The following is a 15,868-nucleotide window of genomic DNA, read 5'->3' on the forward strand; positions in this document are numbered from 1 at the left end:
GTCAGTCCAGAGACCATTATTCAAGATGATGGGTAAGAGTGTGAACGTGTGCACGGACCAGCGTATATTGATGAAGATTTCATTGAAGGAGAACACAAAACCAGTTTGAAATTTACTGAACCCTTTAGTCGCAAATAGTGATTAGAAATTGATCCACAGTATGGCATTTGAATGCTGCAAGCTCTTCAAAATTACAGCCGTGATTGTGTAATCCAGGAAATAATCCCCTTCTTTGTCACAGCGGCTTCACAAGTCAGTACAGACTTCATCTCTTCTACCCAGGTAAACAGTGGAAATCTGTTTTGAATCTTTGTGTGCCCTCAGATTTCGGAACAGTAAATGGTCTTTGCTTTGTATATACTTAAACACAAACAAAATATTTGCTGAGCAAAACAATATATTCATAGAAAAAACTACATACGTGTTACAGGTTCGCCAACTAACATTTTGGCTTCATCAGACACTATGAGATACCTGAGAAATGTGCAGTCTTATATACAAACAAGAGCTGAGACATCTGCTTCTGATTGGTTCCTGGCAGCAGCCAATCCCCTTCAAGCATTCTGATTTGTATTTTCCTATCTGTTGGGGCTTTCTATCTGTTGTAAATTACACACACACACACACATAAATATATATATATATATATTCTTCTCAGCTTCTCAGCTCAGCATGATGGAAGCTTCTCAGCTGCGGCATGTGACCTGCCAATAAAGACAGAATACCTATGATGATATATATATATATACAATTACGCATACACTTAAAAAGACGACACACACATACAGTATGTACATATACATATATATAGACACACATATAGAGACAGATAGATAGATAGATAACTAATATTGACTAATAAATACATAAACACATGTAAGACAATCAATATATATACAACAACCATAATAGATAAGTGTATTGAAATCTTATACTTTAAGCTTTTTGAACAATCTATTCCACTGTTGGTCGATGATCAGTCCTGAGTACCAGTTCATTGCTTTGTTACCCTACTTTTCTATAAACCTTCCCTTCCTTCCATTTCCTAACTATGCTTCTTTCTTCTTGGCCTAGAATTTTTACTTCATTCCAATTAACTAAATGTCCCGTGTCCCTTACGTAATGGTAGACCGCATCTTTGTTCCTCTCCAGCTTAACGTTTCTAACAATTTCAAGATGTATTAGCATTCTTAAATTGATCAATCATATATATATATTTAGTAGGGATGGCCAAAATTTTCCGGAATCCGGATTCCGGAAATTTTGTTTTCCGGAATCGGAAAATTTACTTTCCGGAATTCGGAAAAATTCCGGAATTCAGAAAAATTCCGGATTTCGGAAAAATTCCGACATTCGGAAAAATTCCGGAATTCAGAAAAATTCCGGATTTCGGAAAAATTCCGGATTTCGGAAAAATTCCGACATTCGGAAAAAATCCGGAATTTAGAAAAATTCCGGAATTCGGAAAAATTCCGGATTTTGGAAAAATTCCGGAATTCAGAAAAATTCCGGAATTCAGAAAAAATCCGGAATTTTTCCGAGATCCGGAATTTTTCCCATTTTACTTTCCGGATTCCGGAAAGTAAAAATTCTGGAATTGGCCATCCTTAGCTAGTAGTTGTTAAAAGAGAAACACAATAATGAATAGGCTATATATACTGTATTAATTTCTTGTAGTTGGATATGTCATTATCATTTACGTAGACAATTGCTACTGCAGTTATTTACTACTTTATGAGAAAGATCTTATTTTCACACACAAAAAAGTCGCCGGTATGTCTCAAGCATTATCGCGTTCCCACCTGCAGCTGCTCCAAAGCACTGCAAACTACTTTTTAATCAGGCGAAAGGCAGTGAAGGAAAATAAATCTCAACAAATATTCTAATAACATTCGCTTATTGTCAACATACCTACAGTGAGCGCAGAAAGTGTTCGTACACCGTGCCTACTTTATATTGAAAACAGCTAGCATGAGAACAGGAGGTGGAAAATATATATATAACCAGAATTAAGACTACACATTCATACATTTTATTTCTATATACAAGAGAAAGGCCAAACAAACACAATCACTGTTTTGTTCAGAAGAAAAGAGAGAATTCCTTTTTTGTAAACGCAAAAAGTCACCGTACACTTATGCTTGAATTAATGCTTATAAAGTATATTACGTTATTTAATATTTTGTGGGATTACCCTGTGCGTTAATGATTGTCTGTAGTCTTCGTGGCATTGATTTCACCTGTAGTAGTTTGTAGTTCTGTAGCTTCGGGACTGATTATGTCCCATTCTTCTTGAATAGCTTTTCTTAGGCCTTCTTTAGTAGACAAGCTGTGCCTTCTAATTCTTGTCTCCAGAACAGATCATAGATGTTCTATGGGGTTCATGTCTGGGGATTGGGGAGGTGTGCGAAGCTGTTTCAAGGTATTATAGAGTCAGGGGCGGGTCCAGAGGGGGGCGATCGCCCCCCCCCCCACAAGAGGAAACTCTTATTTTATATATAAATAAACCCATCCATAACAAGTTTGGAGCTCTTAAAAGTAGCAGTATTACCGCCGACCGCCCCCCCCCCCAGAAGTCCGTCCTGGATCCGCCCCTGGCAAACCTTGCAGACAGGCCTTGTTCAACAGTACAAACAATAATTGCGATGTATAATGTTTCTATCACTGTGCGAAACCATAAAAAAAAAATAATAAAAAAAATAAAAAAAAAAAAGAACTGGAAGACCAAGAGTGTTGAGTGAACAAGTTAAACGTTACATTATTAGGGAAAGAAAAAAGGTTCCAAAAAGTAGTGCTGTGCAATTGGCAACGGATCTGGAAACACGCGGTGTTAAAGTATCAGCCAGTACAGTGCGGAATATTTGCAGGGTATCATGGTCGGATAGCCAGGAAAATGTTCTGGGTGAACAAGACAAATCGTATAAAGAGACTAAAGTTTGAAAAAGAGTATAAAGATAAGGGATCAGGCTTCTTTCTGGAATAGGGTCATATTTTCGGACGAAAATAAATTTAATTTTATCGAGTCCAATGGGAGGCGTATGGTATGGCGCAAGGTGAATACAGAGATGAATCCTCAAAATCTCGTCTCTAAAGTAAGACACGGAGGAGGGTCCGTGCTCGTCTGGGGTTGTATGAGTGCCTCAGGAGTGGGTCGTCTCCACCTTATCGATGGAGTGATGATCCACAAAGTGTATATTAACATATTAAAGGAATATCTCCATACTAGTGCTCAGAAGATGGTTCTTGAAAACAATTTATTGTTCAGCAAGACAACGACTCCAAACATACAGCGGAAAATACTCGATTGTGGCTACTCTATACAGGGGCGGATCCAGGACGGACTTCTGGGGAAGGGGCGGTCGGCAGTAATACTGCTACTTTTAAGAGCTCCAAACTTGTTATGGATGGGTTTATTTATATATAAAATAAGAAAGTTTCCTCATGTGGGGGGGGGGCGATGGCCCCGATCGCCCCCCTCTGGATCTGCCCCTGAGGTTTGCTATCTTTCTCAAAGACTTACCCTTCTTATGCACTTTAATAATTACTTTTCTTGTCTCCTCATTTGTTTCTGTTCGGTTGCTTCCCATTTCGACAGCCCACCGTGCAGTTTTTTCACTCCTATTCACAACTAAACTCATTCTGTTACTCGTCATGCTATACAGAGGTGTATACTCAGGTGAATACTAGTGAACCCCAGTTGTGGTATCTTTGTTTCGTATTCGTACGTCAGGTGTACGATCACTTTTTGCGTCTACTCTATATATTTTCCACGGAATTTATTTACTTTCAGACCATTAAACTTGTCTTTGTGGTTCTTTATTGATATATTCATAAAGCTTAGTTTTCATTATTCATATTGTGTGTGTTATTACACTTCTTAAATTTTCTGTTTCTTTTTCGCAGGCATTCTCGTTTCAATAGCATAGGTGTACGAACACTTTCTGCGCTCACTGTATGTACAGTAAATACAAATTTATAATTTTTGACTTTACGAAGTATACAATGTAATTGTTCAATAATTAACATAAGCAGGCATTCATTAATTTATATTAATATAATAGTTAACAAAACTAATAAGCGGGTGATTGATGACTCAGTGGTAGAGTTTTCATCTATGGTATTCTAACCCAGGACATGTGGGTTTTCGATGGCTAATTTTGTGTTCGAAAATTTTCCCGGTGGTACTCTTGGTTCCCTTTCTTATATTTGTTCCATCATCACTCATTAACAAATTTAGTTTATCAAAACTCTATAGCCATATATTCATTCTGTCCGTCAGTGAAACAAACAGTCTCAAGAACTATCTGATGGATTACCAATCAATTTTGGCCATGATGTACAGAGTCAATAGTTAAGAATCGAGTTCCCTGATGAATGTAATATTCAAACCGGAAGCGGTACAAATCAACCATTTCCGGTTTTAACGTTAATCATTATATAGTAAATATGGTAATAGATAGCGAGAAGCGGTTTCCAGTAATCGACATATATAACATTCATGTAGATAGAATGTTACCCAGTTTGTGCATCTGCTGAAAATAATGAGCTTAGGTATTTAGAGAGCATTTTCCGCTTTAGAAAATGTGTGCTTGGTAAAGAATGTAGAGAATTAGCTGAGTCAGGCACGTAGCTAGAATATGGTAATAGGAAGGGGGGGGGGTCTGTCACGAAATACTGTGGTTATTTACCAGCGGCTCAATCATTCTAAACTATTTTATTGGCAACATATATTGGTTCGTTTAGCCAAGATTTCTAATGGGGGCATGATATGAAATACTGTGGTTACACACCAGAGGGTCGATCAATCTAAATATTTTACTGACAACATACCCATATTGATTGGTTAGAACAATAAAATGAGGATATATTAGTAAGTATTTTAATAAGAAGCTATGAAGAAATCTCGAGTAAAAGAATATAAAAAAAGTATTGAAAAAGATATCGTTTTCCGAGGTCATTCGAACGGTGTCGAGAATTTTGCGCCTGGGAAATTTGCGCCCTACCTCAAGAACAGGGAAAATTGCGCCTGCGATGTACCTCCACCGGGAAGTTTGAGCCCTGCGAAATAAAAGAACCTATTGGAGCTTACGCATTTCCTCGGAGGGGCTGACATTACAGCATAAACAATCCTCCCCCCACTTGTGATTTATTTTCATTGTGGCTATATAAGGGGAGAATAAACTTCAATATAAGCCAAAAGAACACAACGGATCAACGCAGTCCAGAGATGATTTTGGGGGAACACTGGCCTCCCCAGAGCTCTCAGAGTGCCCCCTCGGAGGAGACCAAAATAATACGTCTATAATATAATAATAAATAGAATAGTACCAGCAGTGACCCCCCTCCGGAATACTAAATGTGCCCCCCGGAACATTTTTCCTGAAAGAACGACTGAACGCAATTGTGTGTTTGAAGTGTAATTCCAGCAAGTAAACACATTGTACATAGTTTTCTTGATAATATTACTGAACTGATTTTACATTCACTTTACATTTTCTTTTCTATATTTTGTGTCCTGAAAAGCCAAACAACTCTCAAGGATTGTGAACAGAGATATCTGGGTAGAGCCAAACAGCCTTTTGTAGATTAAATTATACTCTTTGATTATATTAATAAATAATTATATATCAGTCATTTATACGTTTATTGTAAATTTTGTAGTATAATGAAAAATTGTATTTGTATGGATTGCCCTTTAGTGAACTAAAATTGTATTTTTTTCATTTGTTCGGAATATTATAACGGATGGAGTAACTCACTGAGACGATGAGAGGCAAGCCTAGTTCAAGTGCGAGTGGAAGTTACTTTACACAATACAATAATAAGTTGAATTGTAGGGCGCTAACATCCCAGTGCAAATATATAGCCGGCGCATTTTCCCCTCTTTTTGGGGTAGGGCGCAAACATTCCAGTGCAAATATATTGCGAGCACATTTTTTCCTATTTTTGTGGTAGGGCGCAAAATTCTCGCATTCAAGGAAAAAATAATGTCCGTGAAGTTGACAAGCCACTTATGTCAGACTCCAATTTCGACTTTAAACGTCGCTAGTGCTACGTTAGTGTTCGATAGTGACGCAAATCGTTAGTACTCCAACTGCATGCCAACACGCCCACTTCTAAGAATCATCTCAAAAATGAGGTTAACCGTTAGAGCAAGTAAGTGTTCATTGGTGCCATTAACATTAACGTTAAAGCCTCCATCGTACGGCCCTTTGAGTAATAATAACACCACGTTTTTTGCTAGTCTCAATGCGTCCCTATATTCTCGCGAATATTCTGACGTGCCCAAGTTAGTTACTTTTTTTTTGGGACTATTGTTTATGTTATTGTTTATTGTTTATTGCTAGTCTGCAGAGTAGTCCTTACATTAATATGCCATTGTCCTTGATAATCATTGCGTATTTACAAGCAATTTGTTATTACTGTTAGAAGATATCAAAAAACAACAGATAAAATCTACTACTTAACGGTTCATATTTTTCTTTTACAGTACATAAACGATTAATGATAATAATAATAATAATAATAATAATAATAATAATAATAATAATAATAATAATAATAATAATAAGACTATTCCAGCATAAAAGTTATCAATTGCATCACACTGACAACAAGCGACGCATATTTTAACTTCATAAAAAATCGTTTCTCACGATTTTCTGGAAAACTACGTATGATAACATCTTCATTATGTCAAGTTGTTTATCTCAGTGTGATATGTCTTACATCTGGACAATATCACAGTAAAACGAAAAGTAAATATTAGGAGTACATCGTACTTTTGGACTACATCTCATTAACCATGGGAAGATTGAGTAGTGTATACTTTAGGATGTAAGTTTCAGCTTAACTTGCATCATACATTCTTAGGATTACAAAAAGGAAATTTGTTCGTTTGCATTTGAACAAAATTCTTAGGATTACAAAAAGAAAAAATAATTTTTCCGATTTCCGGAATTTTTCTGAATTCCGGATTTTTTCCGAAATCCGATTTTTTCCGAATTCCGGTATTTTTCCGAATACGGATTTTTTTCCGAATTCCGGATTTTTTCCGAATTCCGGAATTTTTCCGAATTCCGGATTTTTTTCCGAAATCCGGAATTTTTCCAAATTCCGGATTTTTTCCGAAATCCGGAATTTTTCTGAATTCAGGATTTTTTCCGAAATCCGGAATTTTTCCGAATTCCGGAATTTTTCCGAATTCCGGAATTTTCCGATTTTACTTTCCGGATTCCGGAAAGTAAAAATTCCGGAATTGGCCATCCCTAATATTTAGTATATTCCATACTGATTGGTATATTACATTGACATTAGATTTAAATTTATTCCACTGGAACAAACTTGAATGCACATGAAGAACATTAATTAAATAAAATAGTTATATTAATGTTAGAATCCTAAATCCAATTTTTAATATAGTTTGCCAATGAGACACAATTTTATGAAGTTCAAAAATTTATATTTAATTATTACGATTCGTACAAAGATAATACTCTGCTAATTATCCGAGCGTAATAAAAGTAGGTGAACTCCAATGCATTTCACATTCATTTTTACGTAGGACAAATAAAATTCCTGTGCTTGTAAAATAAGTTCGATGAAATAAGCGTTAGCTTTTGTGAGTGATTAGTAAACATCTGATTTCTATATATCATATTTTTGTTCTGTCAACTTTTTACATCTAATTAAATATAAAGTTATTTCTGACTTTTGTGAACACAGAAATATAATTTTTGTTAATCATAAATTCACATTTCAACCTGCTTATATTTGAACCTTAATCGTTATAAAAGCATATTCTTCTCATATTTCAGGCTAATTTCATTTAGTGCTCAAAAATATATTTGCCAGCTTTGGCAACGAGTTTGTATGGAACACATTTTCTTAGAAATATTTGGCAATGTATAACAGGATTTTAAGAAAACAGTGCGACCAGGTCAAACTGGTTGACCTGGCGCAGTATTATACACTTCGTAAATACTAAACACCACCTCAGCTTCTGTCTTTGTCTGTGTCCTTCTCTTCCTCTACAAACATACTTGTGTCCTATTCTTCGTTGCATATTGGTAGAGAATATTCCCATCCACATCCACATGATTTTAAGAACTCAGGGAATACTGCGAAAATACTGGTAATCCACATTGGGTACAAAGGGAAATGACTCCGGGAGAATTCTCCACAGGTTACCTCCTGAAATCACTGTCGAAAACATGTCCCTTTTTTTTCCTTTACATTAAGCGTACGGATATGTTTGGAGTGTAAGGGATATTTGACAAATTTGGAAGCATTTTTTAATAATATCTGGCACTACTATGTATCATGATGTCTAAAATTAAGTATTCTAGTGGTGTGAAGTTGCGTGGTTTGTAGTAGGATTCTTTTAGCATTTACTATGGGGGAAAGTCTCTCATGTTTTTTATTAATGTATTAGTTTAATGCTCAAGATTATACACAAGGCTTATGGAGACTGAGATGATGAGATGAATGATAATGGTGTGAAGGAAAGGGAGGAGCCCCAAGGAAAGCATGTATCACTGTGAGCGAAGAATGGCAAATTTTTGAATATCGAATTCTAAGAGAGCGAAAAAGTTGTATACGGATGCTAATGAAAGGGAAAATAGTACAATTTCCAATATATTATCTTTGGTTAGCGCACAGAGATTAAACTTGAAAAAATATGACTAAAATGACCAATTAACGCTCAGATTTTTAAAGTTTAAGTTTTTCGGCTTCTAATAACATGAAATTTATTTATTTTAGCTGCCTCATAATGATAAAAAAAATGTTTTTTAATTGCACCGATACCCTTAGATTATGTACATATGGTTCAAAGTTAGTGAATTTAAGTGGGAGAGATTTATTTCTTTAATAGTATTAAAATTTACGTAAATTTTATTCAAAGTACAGAAAAGCTTTTATTTTGCTCCTTTGCTGCTTACAGGAGTGAATTTGTATTCAGACTAGGGATAAAGGTAATGGCCTACATGTCTTCGTCTATTTCGCAAAATTGCTTTTCTTTAAATTACCCTGATCTTACGAAGAGAACAAAACTTGTTTCTCGTACATGATATTCATAGAAAGTAAAAGTGTACTTAAAAGCCAGTATATCGTGTCGATATGAAGTTCAAGCATTAAACATTGCATTTTTGTAAGATACACATGAAAAATATTGTAACAAATAGCATAAACAAGTATGGAAACAAAGCATGCACATATATATACCAATTCACTCTGTAAAACCAATTCAACATACCAATTCACTCTGTAAAACAAGCACTAAAAAACGACCTTGTATGTACTATTAATACAAAAGTGCGTATGTTTTAATGATATTAATAATTTTTTTTTTCAGTTAAATTCACTAATTGTAGATCATATGCTCGAACACGAAATGTATCGTTGTTATTTAAAGAAAACTTTTATCATTTTCAAGCAACTAAAATAAGGTAATTTTATGGAATTAAAAATCGTCCAACACCATCTTTAAAATTGAATGTTAAACAAACAATTGGTGATTTTCTTCGTATTTTAAAAAACTTTCCGCCCTTTAAGCGAACTAAAGATATAATATAGGAATTTTTCACTATTTTACCTCTCATTAGCATTCGAACACATACACTATTAGAATTCGATATCCAGAAATTCGCTTTTTTCGACTTTTTCAACTTAGTGTAGTGCACGTTTAAGCAAAGTCATTAATGTTAAATCACGTTCAAAACATTCAAACTTACTACATCTTCTACTTTTCCCCAAACAACTATGTTTTTCATTTATTATTATTTTCACAGGAAAACAGAAGAGTTTTTTATTTGTATTATGTGGTATAACATCATATAAGAATGTTAATTTAAATGGAACTATCCAAACAATTTTTAAATTGAATATATCTTAAAATTCAGTGGTATTTAGAGGTGTCACACAATTATAATGTCAATAAATTTTGGTCTGTATTCAATATGGAATATTTCAATATAGTAGGCAGTGTTATTTAACATGGATTGGTATCCGAATCTCATGTCACACTATTGGTATGTGTGATCGCCATGCTCACATCTGTCATTCTTTTGTTTGTCGTATTGTTGTTAGCTTCTGTCAACCCTGGTATTTACTTAAAGATTTGAGAACCATTACTAATGCAAGAAAAATGTATTTTAACAATATCACTTTCTTTGATAAAGTTTTAATTATAAGAAATGATGCTACCAAAATAGTGTTTAGGATCTCAGAAAGCCACCTAAATTTTCAAATATTTTTATATTAACTTAGCAGCTCATACTCACTCACTAAGAATTAGTCAACATAACGTACTTTAGTCCAACTTTATTTTATTCTTTTTCGGTAAAACCAAATAATTGTATTCGTCATTAAATACCCAAGTTCATTTTTAAAGACATAATTTTTAGATGTTACAAACACAACTTAGTTTTAATGCTGTAGAAAATATTACTTGCGTCGTACTAACCAAATGGTTTCGTCTGTATCAGGAATTAATCACATTTGTTGTTAAACGCAGTAAACAAAAATACTGTATAATGCTAACAAACTTCTTGTTGCTACATAGAACAAAACAGAATAATTACTCACTCAGGAACAATTGAATGTAGTTTAAGCACGGTACTTAACCCCATTCAAACGGCTCATTATACTTCACTGACTCCATTTAACCATGCTAGGATTTCCTTTTGATTACTCATATCACACGAAAGTGCAAAATTACACAAGTGCAAAAAGAATAACAAACTGCGAGTCTTGAAAAAATATTATCGCCTTTGGTATACGTGTGAGTGCCATGCTCACATTCACGACATGCTATTTTTTAACAGTGCTTGAGCTTCAACTGGCTAAGTTGCTCCACCACAATTAGCTACATCTCTTGACTACAGAAAGTACGAAATACACCTAGAAATAATTTCACAAGCCAGGTATAAGTGATATATGAGAAATGGTCGAGTTTTTCCGCAAATAAGTGCCGCTCTCACATGTATACCAATCCAGGGTTGAAATACAGTAGATCGTTTGCTTCCTTAAATATAAAAATAAATCACATTACAATTGTCTGTCACTTTTAACCATTAGTTACTTTCTACGAAAAATGGAAAAAAAGCATCTATATCCCTTTGGGGATCCCATGGTACAATCTGTACCATACGGGGTGTTTCATAGTACATTGCGTTATAACTCTCCTATTTGAGCTTTTTCGTCCGTTTTTTTTTTTGTTTGTTTGTTTGTTTGTTTGTTTTTCAAGTACAGAGGCATTGTAGAAGACATTACGTATGGTTTCACACCTTTCTGCGTCTAGCTGATGACGTCATAATTCTAAAATATATATATTCGCGTAATATTTTTGGGGGGGGTTTATGTAAAGTATTTTTGGCGGGCTTATTTTTGCACGTAGAAGATTGAAATTTTGCACAAACATTCAGTCCACCGAGTAGTATTTACCAGATTTCTTTTCAGATTTCTGCGTTAAAACAGGGGGGCACCAGAGGGGCTAAAAGTTGAAAAAAGGGATATTTTTACCCAAAAAATCCCGTTTTTCCTCATTTTCCCGCCTTAGATACATGACGGAAACACGTGAGTCATACCATCTGAAAGGCAGTTGTATTCTGAAGAGAATGATGTGCGACAAATGGCCCTAGGATAATTAGGAAAGTGTCATGAAATTTTTATCAAAATATACTTCTGTATAGGGGAATTTTAAACATTTTCGGTATTATTTTTTGCGGGCTTATTTTTGCACCTAGAAGATTGAAATTGTGCACAAACATTCAGTCCACCGAGTAGTATTTACCAGATTTTTTCAGATTTCTGCGTTAAAACAGGGGGGTACAGAGGGGCTAAACGTTGAAAAGGGGAAATTTTTACCAAAATATCCCTTTCACAGCATTTTCCTGCCTTAGATACATGATGGGGCAAGTGAATGGTACCACCTGGAAAGCAGTTCTATTATGAAGAGAATGATGGCCGAAACATGACCCTAGGGTAATTAGGGATGTCTCAGGGAATGTTTAAAAATTTCCCTCTGTATATGGGAATATGGGACATTGTCGGAATATTTTTTTTTTTGGCGGGCTTACTTTTGCACCTGGAAAATTCGAATTGTGCATAAGCATTTAGCCCACCGAGTAGTATTTACCAGATTTTTTTTCACATCGCTGCGTTAAAACAGGGGGGTCCAGGATGGTAAAAGTTGAAAAAAAGGTTATTTAGACCCAAAAATCCCGTTTTTCCTCATTTTCCCGCCTTAGATACATGATGTAGACACGTGAGTCATACCGTCTGAAAGGCAGTTCTATTCTGAAGAAAATGATGGGCGAAACATGACCCTAGGGTAATTAGGGATGTCTCAGGATTTTTTTTACCTGTGATCATGGTATTTTACGGTAATTTGGGGCATGGTGGGAATTCCTGATAAAATTTCTCCCGCCCTTGGTATTCAAGATAGAAACTTGAAATTTGGCACACACATTCAGTATACCAAGTGCTATTTATCAGGTTTTCTTTAGATGGCTACGTTCACACAGACCCGCTCCAGAGAGGCCCAAAGTGCGAGAAAAAAATCCCTCCGAAATTTTCCCTTTGACATCATTTTTCCCGCTCCTAGTATATGGTATGAGCATGGAAGTGGTACCATTTGAAAGCCAGGTCAATTCTGAAGAGAATGAGGTGAGAATGATGAGAATGAACCATGATCCTAGGATAAATAGTGACTATGCAGTAGCTGCTTGACTGAAAATCTAAAAAATAGCCTAAAAACCCCGGATCCGGAAAGTGATATATCATACATACTAGTAAATCACGCACTTCTCACTACTAACTATGTACATATTATTAAGGTCTTGCTCATTTTAAAGGGGAAAATTCAGATACAAATGAAAGACTAGAAAAACATTACTTGTACTACAGGTTCTGCTTAGATCATGTTAGTAGCACTTAAAAAGTATAATCTTGTTAACGATTTCGTTATATAACAGATTTTTTCTGTTTCATGGTGACCCTTCCACACTTCGGTGATCCTATTATAATCTTCTGCTGGTGTTTGCAGATCATATTATGAATTTTATCAACCATTCAAATAAAAATATTATAATGGATAATGCAAGTCCAGATCCTAAGAAAACAAACAAACCAGCTACTTCTTCCAGTTTTAGAGGGCGAATTGAATTATTATCTTTAAAATTAAAAGTATCACTTTGTTTATCACTAAACTCGTGAATAAAATAACGAAATATGTCTGACTCAAAAATTGATAAAATATATGGATTAAACACTTGAATTAATGGGGAATTTTTGTGAAAGAGAAATGCAAAGCTGAAGGTATATTCGTCATTCTTCATTAACTGAAGTTTTTCACGAACACTTTCCTCTAGAAATTCTGCTCCAGATATGAAGTTCACAAAATAGACTTCTACTGGAATGGCGATCTTTCCATCTCTCGCTAAATTTGTCACTATCTTCTTATCATGAGATAAAATTTCATTTTCGCTTATCTTCTGAAGAAGCTTATTACTTGTCTCTTTAAATGTAACTTTCCAATACTCAATAGTGCTACCCCACTGAAGACCAGAATGAATTAGTTCCTCTAATGTATCAATTGGAGATTTATATAAAGGCAATGTCAGAAATGACACAAGGTTGCAGTTGTAAGCTGTTACTACAAGAGTGGATGTCACGAACATCCAAACTGTTATATGTCTTACACTTGCATGACCATAATTGGGAACAGAGAAACCAATGTTTATTCTAATTGAGTTCAAAAGAGCATACGTGTAATCCACATAAGGGTCTCTCTGTTGAACTATAAACAGAAATTTCTGAAGAACAGAAAACAAATATACAATACAAGAATTAAAAATAATAAATGCAATAAATAGGAACCATAGATTCTTTTCGAACGGTGCATATATTGACCACAAGTTTTGTTTCCTTTTCGGAACAGGTATTAAAAATTTATAAGCGGATTGGCCGTGCGAAATAGCACAATCATAATATAAACAATTCTTATAAGTAACTGAAAATGCTGGAATTGCCATATGATATTTTATGTTTTTTATTGCGCCAAATAAAGTTGGTGTTGTGCAATTATCGGTAGGTGTACCCCAAATGTTTACCAAGTCAACCTTCCATGTGAAGTTATGCTTTGTAGCAAAATACGATAGCACTCGATATTCAAAACCATCATAAGAATTATCCTTTACTGTTGTCCATGGCTGTAATAAATACAAGGGCAAGGATATTGTAATATTATTTAGGTTTGAAAGCTTATTCATCTTATAACTTGATGAATTAATTTCTTTCAATTGTAAGGGCATTAAATTATTTGTAAGCGTGTGAGTCATCAAACATTTTGATCTGTTGACCGTTGTGTATTGTTTGTCATCCATTACTAATAGATATGTGTGAGGAAAGAAACTAATCAATTTACAGTTGAGATAGTTCTGTAATGTTAGTTTATCTCTTCTTGATACCACTACAATAGTCATACTTTTCCTTTGAACCGTTGTTCTGGTAGCTTTATATATGTTAATGATGCTTCCGCAAATGTCATCTGTTGAAATGATGATTGTACTACAATTGTGATCTATTGAATCAACTAACAATTTATTGTTTCCTCTGGAAATATTGTTTATTATATACTTAGTTGAATAAGTATGATGCGTTGCACTTAAGAGTAGATCAACTTCTTCAAATAAATGATTTTTGTCATCAATGAGCACTGTGCAACTCTCTGTACACAATTCTACAACGGAAATCTTATTCAAAATGTTTCTGCTTTGCAAATCCATTAATGTGATCCATCTTGTCATGGAAACGTTTTCATTTCCACATATTATGCTAATGACTATTACGATCTCTCTCAATGGCACCCTCATTGTCTGCAAAAGATATATAATGCAATGTACAGCTTTATTTACAGGCATAGAACGTTATACTTAAAGATTAAACTTATAGATAATAGATAAACAAAATGAATATAAGGAGTACTGAACATATTATTTTTAACCCTTGTGTATTACCGTGGAAATTATACCACAGGAGATACCGTTGGGTCCCTTTGAGACCTCAAATAAGAATAAATAATTATTAGTGTTCCCCATAGAAATTTTATACAGATACATTTCCATATATATATATATATATATATATATATATATGCGTCGCACTCAAAATTGGACTGTCACCTCTGACTTCACTGATACTGCCGTCATCCAAAATAGCAGAGATATTTGATGACATCACACGATAACTACAAACCAGAATAATCAAGTAATGACATCTTGTTAGTGCTGTTGCTGGAAGTAACGAAATTTAGCTCTGAAACTAGCAACTATGTTATTCAGAAGCTGTAAAAATATATAGGCAGGTTCATAAATATCTATTGTTTCAAACTGTAATCTGAGGAAGAAAGACACAAGATCATCAATTACGTAAAGTAATGCCAGAAATCGTTTTTGTTACTACACACCCACCTTAATTTTTATATCAATACTGAAGTAATTTTGGGGAACAATACTTGTATATTAGTAATTTCTAGCATTATGTAATTGGACATTATGTAAACTGCTAATTTTGCTCGTTAGGAAAGAAGAAAAAGAAATAATTGATCACTTGCATGAGTAATACCTTTTTGTTCTTTTACGGTCCCAGTGGTAAACAATAATTTTCTACACAACAGCAAACGATACTTTGTGTTCAATATACTAAACATACACTGGTGAGAAAATGCAAGAACAAACTTTTAGATACTCACGTTCATTTAAGATATACTACATTAAATATATCTGGTATCTATGGTACCAAGAGAACCCCAAGGTAGTACACAAGGATTAAAACACAAAGTGATATGAGTTGACGTGTTATATCC

At 34.6% G+C, this 15,868-nt stretch overlaps 1 long non-coding RNA gene across 1 annotated transcript in view; it reads right to left on the minus strand.

Annotated features, from left to right (window-relative positions):
• Nucleotides 1-379: 379 nt before the first annotated feature.
• The window catches only part of LOC145663020 (uncharacterized), a 51,780-nt gene continuing 36,291 nt past the window's right edge, over nucleotides 380-15,868 (minus strand). The window contains exon 2 of the long non-coding RNA XR_014127132.1: nucleotides 380-704. This is a non-coding gene — a long non-coding RNA (uncharacterized LOC145663020). The remainder of the gene's footprint in view (nucleotides 705-15,868) is intronic.

Source organism: Thermobia domestica, chromosome 10 (assembly GCF_964235325.1).
Source record: "Thermobia domestica chromosome 10, izTheDome1.hap1.1, whole genome shotgun sequence".
Taxonomy (NCBI): domain Eukaryota; kingdom Metazoa; phylum Arthropoda; class Insecta; order Zygentoma; family Lepismatidae; genus Thermobia; species Thermobia domestica.